The sequence below is a fragment of the Cnephaeus nilssonii genome, assembly GCF_951640355.1.
Source record: "Cnephaeus nilssonii genome assembly, chromosome: 13".
Classification (NCBI taxonomy): domain Eukaryota; kingdom Metazoa; phylum Chordata; class Mammalia; order Chiroptera; family Vespertilionidae; genus Cnephaeus; species Cnephaeus nilssonii.
Genome location: NC_137084.1, coordinates 70,541,664 through 70,551,262, shown reverse-complemented (window position 1 = coordinate 70,551,262; position 9,599 = coordinate 70,541,664).

The following is a 9,599-nucleotide window of genomic DNA, read 5'->3' as shown; positions in this document are numbered from 1 at the left end:
GAGGATGAGAGTAGCACCCTTGATCGCCTTGGCACGCCGGGCCTCACCTCCTGTTGCTTGAAAATGTCAGCTGTTTAGAGGAAAATGGATTTTAAAGGTGGCAACCTCTGTGGTGACTGCCGAGGGTAGGTGGGGGGAGGGAATGAAAGACCCAGCCGCGAAGAATTTTATATAGTAACTTTGGGGAAATGCCTTCAGACAGGGAATTTCACTGGTTGTGTCTGCATGTTTCAAGTTGAAAGCTTCCCTCTGCTCTAGCTTGCACTTAAAGAAATATTTGAAACATTCTGTTCACATTCTTCCAAAATCAAACTTTGAAAAAAAATTTTCCAGAGAAATTATCTAAGGGTTAGCTGGTACTGGATAATAAAATATGGCCTGATAAATTATGTAACACACGTGGTAACACCCAGTTTTATTAAGAACATGTCAGAGAAGCCATATAATTGTATCTGAACACTCCTTCAGCAATACTGCATCTGCACCAACCTGTTTTCTTTCTTAATCCATATCTTTAAAAGCGCATCTCTTCAGATCAACAGATGTCTCGGCCAGATTCTTTATCATAAATCAAATTGAATTTACTCAACAAGCATTAATTCAATGTCTACTGTGTTTTAGACATTATACTTTGACTTCAAAGCTCCTGTGGTTTAGTGGACAAGAAAGAGAGAGGCAGTGTAAATAGTGTAATGGGTGCTAAAATATGGGTGTCAGGAATTGCGTGGGGTCTGGGATTTTAGCCTACCTGCAAGCTAACAAGTTAGTCTTTATTGTTTCATGGATACTGTCAGAAGACACAGACTCCGGGGTCAGAGGCAGAGAACTCCATTAGTCACTGCAAAGCAGCAGCCAGAGCTTCATGGTGGTTTGTGCTGGGTCCCCGTGATCCCTGTTATGGGCTGAACTGTACAGGGCGAGGGAGTCCCGCTGCTGGACGCTACCTGGTGGAATTATGGGCTGAACTGTATTCCTCCAAAATTCGTATGTTGAAGCACTAACTCCCGAGCCTCAGAATTTAACTGTATTTGAAGTCAGGGCCTTCAAAGAGACGATTAATTTAAAACAGGCATTGGGGCAGGCCCTAATCTCACCTAATGGTGTCCTTATAAGAAGAGGAAATTTGGGCACACAGACCTCAGGAGAGTTTGGGCGTAGACGAAAGACCATGTGAGAATGCAGTGAGAAGGCAGCCATCTGCAACCCAAGGAGAGAGGCCTCAGAAGAAACCAAACCTGGAGACGACTTGATCTTGGATTTCAGCCTCCAGAACTGTGAGAAAATAAATTCTGTCATTTAAGCCACCCAGTCTGTAGTCTATGGTATTTTGTTATGGCAGCTCTAGAAAACTTATATACCGCCCCCCCCCCCGCCCCCCCACCGCCCCAAACCCACCAGATCCAGTGGGGACAATGCAAAAGGCCTATCAAGGATGCCTGCATTGCAAGAGAAGCACATGGAATTTAGGGGATTACTGCTTTTAGAGTAAGGTGAATTAAGCCTGCTCTGTGTAGGTAAGGAGATGTTATCCTCCTTCAAGGTGGCTTGCTGCAAACACATGACAAATGGCAGGGGTAAGGAGTGGTCAAGGACATTCTTTTTTAAAAAAATATATTTTTATTGATTTCAGAGAGGAAGGGAGAGAGAGAAACATCAATGATCAGAGAGAATCATTGATCGGCTGTCTCCTGCACACCCTACACTGGGGATCAAGCTTGCAAACCATGTATATGCCCTGACCAAGAATCGAACCGTGACCTCCTGGTTCATAGGTTGACGCTCAACCACTGAGCCACGCCAGCTGGGCAGGACTTTCATTCTTGGCATACCCATCAAAAACATTCAGAGATGTTCAGGGCCCCTGGCAAACGGCCTCTCCCAATATTAGTGCATCATATGAAGGGCAGTTAACCTAATCTTGGTGGAATTCAGAGAGGCTTTCTGAAAGAGATCACGCCCAGGCTTAAACATGAAAATCATGTTGTGGGAAGAGGGGGAGAAGGTCTTTCCTGGCAATAGAAAAGTCACGCTCTACCCAGTTTTGCTCCAGTGGTTAGAGCATTGGGACTGAAAGGTCTTGGGTTCGATACCAGTCAAAGGCATGTACCTCAGTTGCAGGCTCCATCCACAGCCCCTAGTGGGCAGAAGGCAACCAATCAATGTGCTTTTCTCACATCAATGTTTCTCTCTCTTCTCCGCCCTTCCACTCTTTCTAAAAATCAATGGGGGAAAAATAATCTTGAAGTAAATTATACACTTCAAGAAGTTTCTATTCCCTTTGACATTCATCACTATATTGAGCTCCAATCTCAGACACATAGAATTATGGTCTGTATTGCACTGGTGCCTGGAATCATCACATTAAAGCTATGTAAACTTCACAGCTATTGATTGTCCACACACATCATAGCATTTCTACCCCTTTCTAGTAACTGCTTCTCTCTCTCTCTCTCTTTCTTTTTACCCACAATCCACAGTTAACAATGAGGCTTTATAAAACATCACCTTAACCCATGGATGGCCACAGTTGATTGGCCCATAGTTTGGAACCTGCCTCATGCTGAACTAATCAGAAGCTTTTCTTTGGGAGTTTAAAAATCAGAGTTAAGGGATTTCAATTTGTAATTGACATCTCTTAAATAGAGGCAATGTAAACGTTACCATTTTTTTTGCCTTGTAGATGAAATGGAGGGGAAAACTTGGCGAGTTTTCTATATAGTGCACCATACAGGCTTGGTACAGTTCATAAGTGGCATCTCCACCCTTGGTTTTAGGGATAGCTCTGTTTCTCATGATAAATTCCTCTTTTGACATTCGAGAACTGTCTCATTTTCAATATCATTAATTAATAATAATAAAAAAAACTTACATGGGCTTAGGCAAGCTTAGATCCCACAAAATGCATAAATATTGAATTACTTCAATAATATTTATTCAGCACGCAATTTGTCATGTATTTTGTAAGATACTGGGGATATAAACCTCTATTTATTACAGTTCCTAGAGTGAATTTTAATTGCTAGACAATTGGTTTAAATATTGCATTCAGAATCTCATAGTATAGGTGTAATTCCTCTTAAAACACAATTGCTGGAAGAACCAAGATGGTGGCATAAAACGCCTGTACTCACTGCCTCCCACAACCACATCAAAATTACAACTAAAATATGGAACAACCATCATCCAGAAGCACGGAAAGCTGGCTGAATGGAAGTCCTACACCTAGAGAAGTACTAAAGAAGCAAGCACACTGACACTGGTAGGAGGGACAGATGTGCGGAACAGGCTGGACTGGCACCCTTGTGTGCTGCTTTTTTAATTGGGAGGAAGATCATCTCTGTGGAGGCCACCCAGAGGAGCAAAGGGTCCCAGCTCCACACCAGACCCCCAGCCCAGGCTCCCAGAGCTGGGAAAAGAAGTCCCCATAACTACAGGCTGTTAAAACCAGTGCAGCCGAAACTGGTTTGGCTCGGTGGATAGAGTGTCAGCCTGCAGACTGAAAGGTTCCAGGTTCAATTCTGGTCAAGGGCACGTACCTTGGTTGTGGGCACATCCCCAATGGGAGGTGTGCAGGAGGCAGTTGATTGATGTTTCTCTCTCATCGATGTTCCTAACTCTCTATCCCTCTCCCTTCCTCTCTGTAAAAAATCAATAAAATATAAAACACACACACACACACACACACACACACACACACACACACACACACAAAACCAGTGCAGATGGGAGCTCAGTGACACAGAGGTTGCTGGAGACCCAGAGGTTCCTCTTAAAGAGCCGGCACATGAATTGAACTTATAAGGTTCTGCTTCCTCTGAGCGCCAGTGCCAAAGTGAGGCTCTGGGGGACACAGACACATACAGGGAGGAACTGGGTTATCTGGCATTGGGGCAGGAACTTGAGAGTGGCTTTCTCTCAGATGAAGGTACTCACAGGGATCATTGTTCCTATGTTGGGACCTCCCTGGTCGCAGGGCTGACTGACAGTCATTTCTGTTTGCTTCACCCTGGTGATTCCCTGAGACCCTGCCCATCCAATTTACAAGTCCACCCAACCTGTGTTCAGTGGCTTTTGCATATGAATGGCCTGTCCTTGCTCAGGCTTCAGACTTTGCTAAACTCTCTCAAACAAGCTGCAACTGGGTCAGGGAGTCCCAAACCTATCAATAAAAGGTCCAGGCCTGGCACCAGCACCAGCACCAGCCTGCCTTGCTTCACAGCTGGGTCTTCCTGGGCACTTCCAAACCCGATACAAATAGGAGGAATTTGCAGATCTCTGTAACTCCTGCTGGGTGGCCTCAGGCAGTGGCTGACTTTGTACCTCCCTGGAGACTCAAGAGCCACTGTACCCAGTGGTCAGTGTCAGACCATATCAGATTACAACTCTACACACCCATAAGCAATACACTCAAGGGGCAAACTCAGTGAGCATCAAAGCCCCACTGAAGCAAGTCCTGCTCCCTAGGGGTGTCTTCTGCACAGGGGTGCACCTAGAACTCCCAGCTCAGGTAACTGGGGATGCTAAACCACTGGGCCCTACAGGACATCTACTACACAAGGCCACTCTACCAACTCAAGGAGATGTAATAACTCTACCCAATACATAGAAACAAACACAGGGAAGTAGCCAAAATGGGGAGACAAAGGTACATGTCACAAATGGAAGAAAGCAAACTATTGGATATGGAGTTCAAAACCACAGTTATAAGGTTACTCAAGAATTTTCTAGAAACCTCCAAGGGACCTTAGTAAGACTTTCAAGGATCTTAATGAGAATGCCAGAAAAAAAATGGAAAAGGACAAGTTAAAATTAAGCATACACTAACTGAAATAAAGAATAATTTATAGGGATTCAACAGTAGAATGGTGGATTCCAAGATTCAGATCAACTATTTGAAATGTGAGGAAGAAAACACAACAAAAAACAAAAAATAAAAAACAAAAAACACCAACCAGAAGAGCAAAAAGAAAAAGGAATCCAAAAAGATGAAGTATAAGGAGACTCTGGGACAACTTCAAGCGTACCAACATCTGAATTATGAGGGTGCCAGAAGAAGAGAGAGAGCAAGATTTTGAAAACCTATTTAAAGAAATAATGACAGAAAACTTCCCCTACCTGGTTAAAGAAATAGACTTATTAAAAAAAAAAAAAAAAGAAAGAAAGAAAAGAAATAGACTTATAAGTCCAAGAAGACAGAGAGTCCCAAACAAGAGGAACCCAAAGAGGACCACACCAAGACACATCGTAATTAAAATGCCAAGGGCTAAAGATGAAGAGAGAATCTTAAAAGCAGCAAGAGAAAAGCAGTTAGTTACCTCCAAGGGAGCACCCATATGACTGTCACCTGATTTCTCAACAGAAACTATGCAGGCCAGAAGGGAGTAGCAAGAAATATCCAAAGTGATGAATAGCAAGGACCTACAACCAAGATTACTCTACCCAGCAAAGCTGTCATTTAGAATTGAAGGTCAGATAAAGAGCTTCACAGACAAGAAAAAGTTAAAGGAGTTCATCACCATCAAACCAGTATTATATGAAATTTTGAAGAATATTCTTTAAGAGTAAGAAGAAGAAAAAGAAGATAAGAACTATGAGTTACAAAATGGCAACAAATACATATCTATCAACAATTGAATATCAAAATAAATGAATAAGAACTCTAATGATCAGAGTAAACTGGTGAATAAAATAGAATCAGAGGCATGGAAATGGAACAGACTGACTATTCTCAGAGGGGAGGGGGTGAGGGGGCAGGAAGAGATTAAACAAAGGTCTTATATGCATATATGCATTACCTATGGACACAGACAATAGGCCGGCAAAGGCCTGGGGCAGGGCAGGAACTGGGTAGAGGGGTGTAATGGGGGGAAAAAAGAGGGATATCTGTAATACTCTCAACAATAAAGATAAAAACAAACAAACAAAAACTTCCCAAAACCCCCACAACTGCTCATTGGTCCAGCCTGAGTCAGGCACTCATTCCTGAACCCACCAACTGTGCTCAGACTCTTAGGTTCATGTACAAACATTGATTATGTGGTGTTGGGGCTATCAGTCAGGGAATGGAGTTCCCAGAGAAAAGAAAAAAGCATCTCCTGGATAGACAATTATATCAGTATCCACTATATACCTCCAAAACATCTTTAGACGTGCTTCTGAGTTAACTCTAGACTACAATGACAGCATAATCTCGAAAGGATGGTTGGAGAAGAAAGCTTAGAGGGAAAATTAATACTAGCATTTATTATTTTATTTTATTACTAGAGGCCCGATGCACAAAATTCCTGAAAGGGGCTCGGCCCTCACAGCCTTGGCAGCTTGCCTCGGCCCTCGCAGCCTTGGTGGCTTGCCTTGGCCCTTGCAGCCCAGGGTACGTCCAGAAGGACATCGGAAGGTTGTTCAGCTGTCCGGTCTAATTAGCATATTATGCTTTTATTATAGATTATTTTTTGTTAATCCTCACTTGAGGATATTTTTCTGTTGATTTTTTTTTTTTTAGAGAGAATGAAAGGGAGGAAGAGAGACAGAGAGAGAGAAACATGGATGTGAGAGAGATACATGGATTGGTTGCCTCCCACATGCACCCTGACTGTGGCTGGGGATCAAGCCTGCAACCAAGGTACATGCCTTTGACAGAAATTGTACCCAGGACACTTTAGTCCATGGGCTGATACTCTATCCATTGAGCCAAACTGCCTAGGGCTATTTCATTTTTTAAAAATAGTTTATTGATTTTTAGAGCAAAAGAAAGGGAAAGGTAGAAAGAAAGAGAGAGGGAGGGAGAGATGGAGAGAGGGAAAGAGAAACATCAATGCAAGAGCACATCAATAGGCTGCCTCCTGCATGCCCCCTCCGGGGATTGGGCCCGCAACCCCAGCATGTACCCTTGACCTGGAATCGAACCAGCAACCTCTTGGTGCACAGGATGATACCCAACCAATTGAGCCACACCGGCCAGGGCAGCATTTATTTTATTAACACATTTCCTAAAAGTTTTCATCACAAGAGGGAAACCATTTTTTTTTTTTGTATCTGTATGAGATAATGGATGTTAACTAAATTTATTGCAATATATGTAAGTCATGTTATTATGTTGTATACTTTAAACTTATATCAGTGATGGGCAACCTTTTGAGCTTGGTGTGTCAAACTTTGCCAAAAAACTGAGCATAACTCGGGTAGTGTGTCACTTTGAGGAAAAAACATTATTTCGCAAATGTTTCATCCTCGGCATGTGGCTGCCTCAGCGGCCGCGTGTCATCAGAAATGGCTACGCGTGTCAGTGCTGACACGCATGTCATAGGTTCGCCATCACTGACTTATATAGTGTTATATATCAATTATCCTATCTAATAAAGAGGGAATATGCTAACTGACCCTCATGCCATCGCAAAGATGGCGGCGCCCACAGCCAATAAGGAGGGAATATGCTAATTGACTGTCCTGCCCTCAAAGATGGTGGCACCCACAGCCAATAAGGAGGGAATATGCTAATTGACTGCTCCGCCCTCAGGGCCAGCCAAGGCTTGTGCTGCCAGCAGTGGCAGCAGCAGAGGTGTGATGGGGCGTTGCCTTCCCTTGATCGCCAGGTCCCTCCTGCCCCTGAGGGCTCCCGGACTGTGAAAGGGGGCAGGCCGGGCTGAGGGACCTCCCCCCCCCACCCCCACCCCGGCTCCAATGCATGAATTTTCATGCTCCGGCATGAAAAAGCATAATGTTTCATAAAATCACATACAAATTTCAGGTGTTTTTTGTTTTAAAAAAACATTCAATATTCTCCTGGATAGTAAACCTTTTAAAAAAATAATCTTTAATTTTTTTATCTGTATACCCACTGATATGTTAAAGTTGGTGGTACAAGGGCTGGCAAAATAGCCATCTCAGACAGTGAGTAAAGAAAAATTGAATTTATTTAAGGAAAAGAGGATGGGAGGTGTGGATATTCAAAGGGAAGGGCTCTACAGAGAAAAGGGGGCCTTGGGGACAGGTTCAGGAGGTTAGCCCAGATCAGCTGCTACTGCTCATTGCTGCCCCAGTTGCAAGTCTCATAGGGTCCCTTAGAGGTTGGGGGAAACGTGCCTGGGGGGGAATAGCATGGGTGTGCTCCTTGGAGGGAGAGTGTACACTGGGTCCTCTGTCCTGAGCACATTTATCTCTTTCTTTCAGGCGGAAATCCTAGGGGAGGTCCTTAATGGACTATTCATCAGCTTTCCAGGTGTGCTCTTTCAGGGCCCTGGTCTCCATTGATTGGTCAGCGCCAGGGCAGGGAGTCATTGGTCAATGCAGCTGGTCCTAAGGCAGCCAGGGTGTCACTTGCCTGGTTTTGCTGCTTTTCTGGGCCTGGAGCTGAAATACAACTGAGGCCTAGATGTTATCTTTAGGGAGGAAAAGGTCAGGGGTCTAAATCACATGACCAGTGATGTGCTAAGGGAGGACAGCTTACCCTGGGGGTGAGGTTCTTGTTTTCCTAGTTTTGCCCTCACTAGGCATCCGGAGCGTTCTTCCCTGGTGAGTTTCCATACTTGGCCCATTGTCCTTGCTCTGCTCATGTGTAACACCCACTGATATATTTGAAGTGCATAATATAATTATATACATATATTTCTTTTTAAAAATCTTCATTGTTGAAAGTATTACATATGTCCCCCATTGACCTCTCCCATCTGCCACCCCGCCCCCCCATCCCAGGCTTTCACCCTCCCTATTGTCTGTATATATATATTTTGTGTATTTACATTTTTTGGGGGGTCTTGCTACCCTCCCTCTTTTTCCTGATGTTCTTGAACATACCTTCCAACAGCCCCCCACCTCCCACCTCTACCTACCCCGACTCCCTGCCACAAAGCAGCCTTGTATGTATCCCTCTGTATGTACACATGCATATGCAGGGGTGTTGTTAATAATTACAAAAATGAGATTTTGCTTTTCTCACTCAACAGTACTCATGCAAACTCTTCCAAGTCAACGTATTTCCAGTTTTTGCTATAATCAAACATTGTAGCAATAAACATTCTTCTGTGTAAGTCTATACATACTATTGCTTTTATTTCTATTGCTTTCTGGGGAAAATGAATATGGTGATTCAGTGTGCTGGCTCACTCAACTTCCTGATTCTGCATCTTCCAAGGTCATAACAGAGACAAGAGCTCCATATTAACTCAATTCTGTGGCATGGTTTTAGCTTAGTGTCTATTTCCTCAGCCCTGCCAATGTTGAGCAGGAATTAACACTGCATGTCTTATTTGCAAAGACTTATTTATTTTTCATCATTGCTACTCGGGAGGAAGACCCAGCTCCATGCAGCTCCCTCTTCCTCTGTAAATGTGGGAGCTCTCAGAGAAATGCCAGACTTTATTCACTCCTCTTCTATTAGGCAACCAGGTACAATGATCTCATTTGTTGGTTGTCTGTTTTGGGGTACAAATAGAAGGAGAGGCCGCTGTTTCTTAAAACCACTCATATGGTTGATATTCAATAATCACCAAAAAGATGTGTTTGAATACTTTTGTACTGTGCCTCTTCCCTTTGTAGTTTTCCTGAAACTTTCACATTTAAAAAAATCATCATTTGAGGATGGGAATAGAAACGAAGTCAAGCAG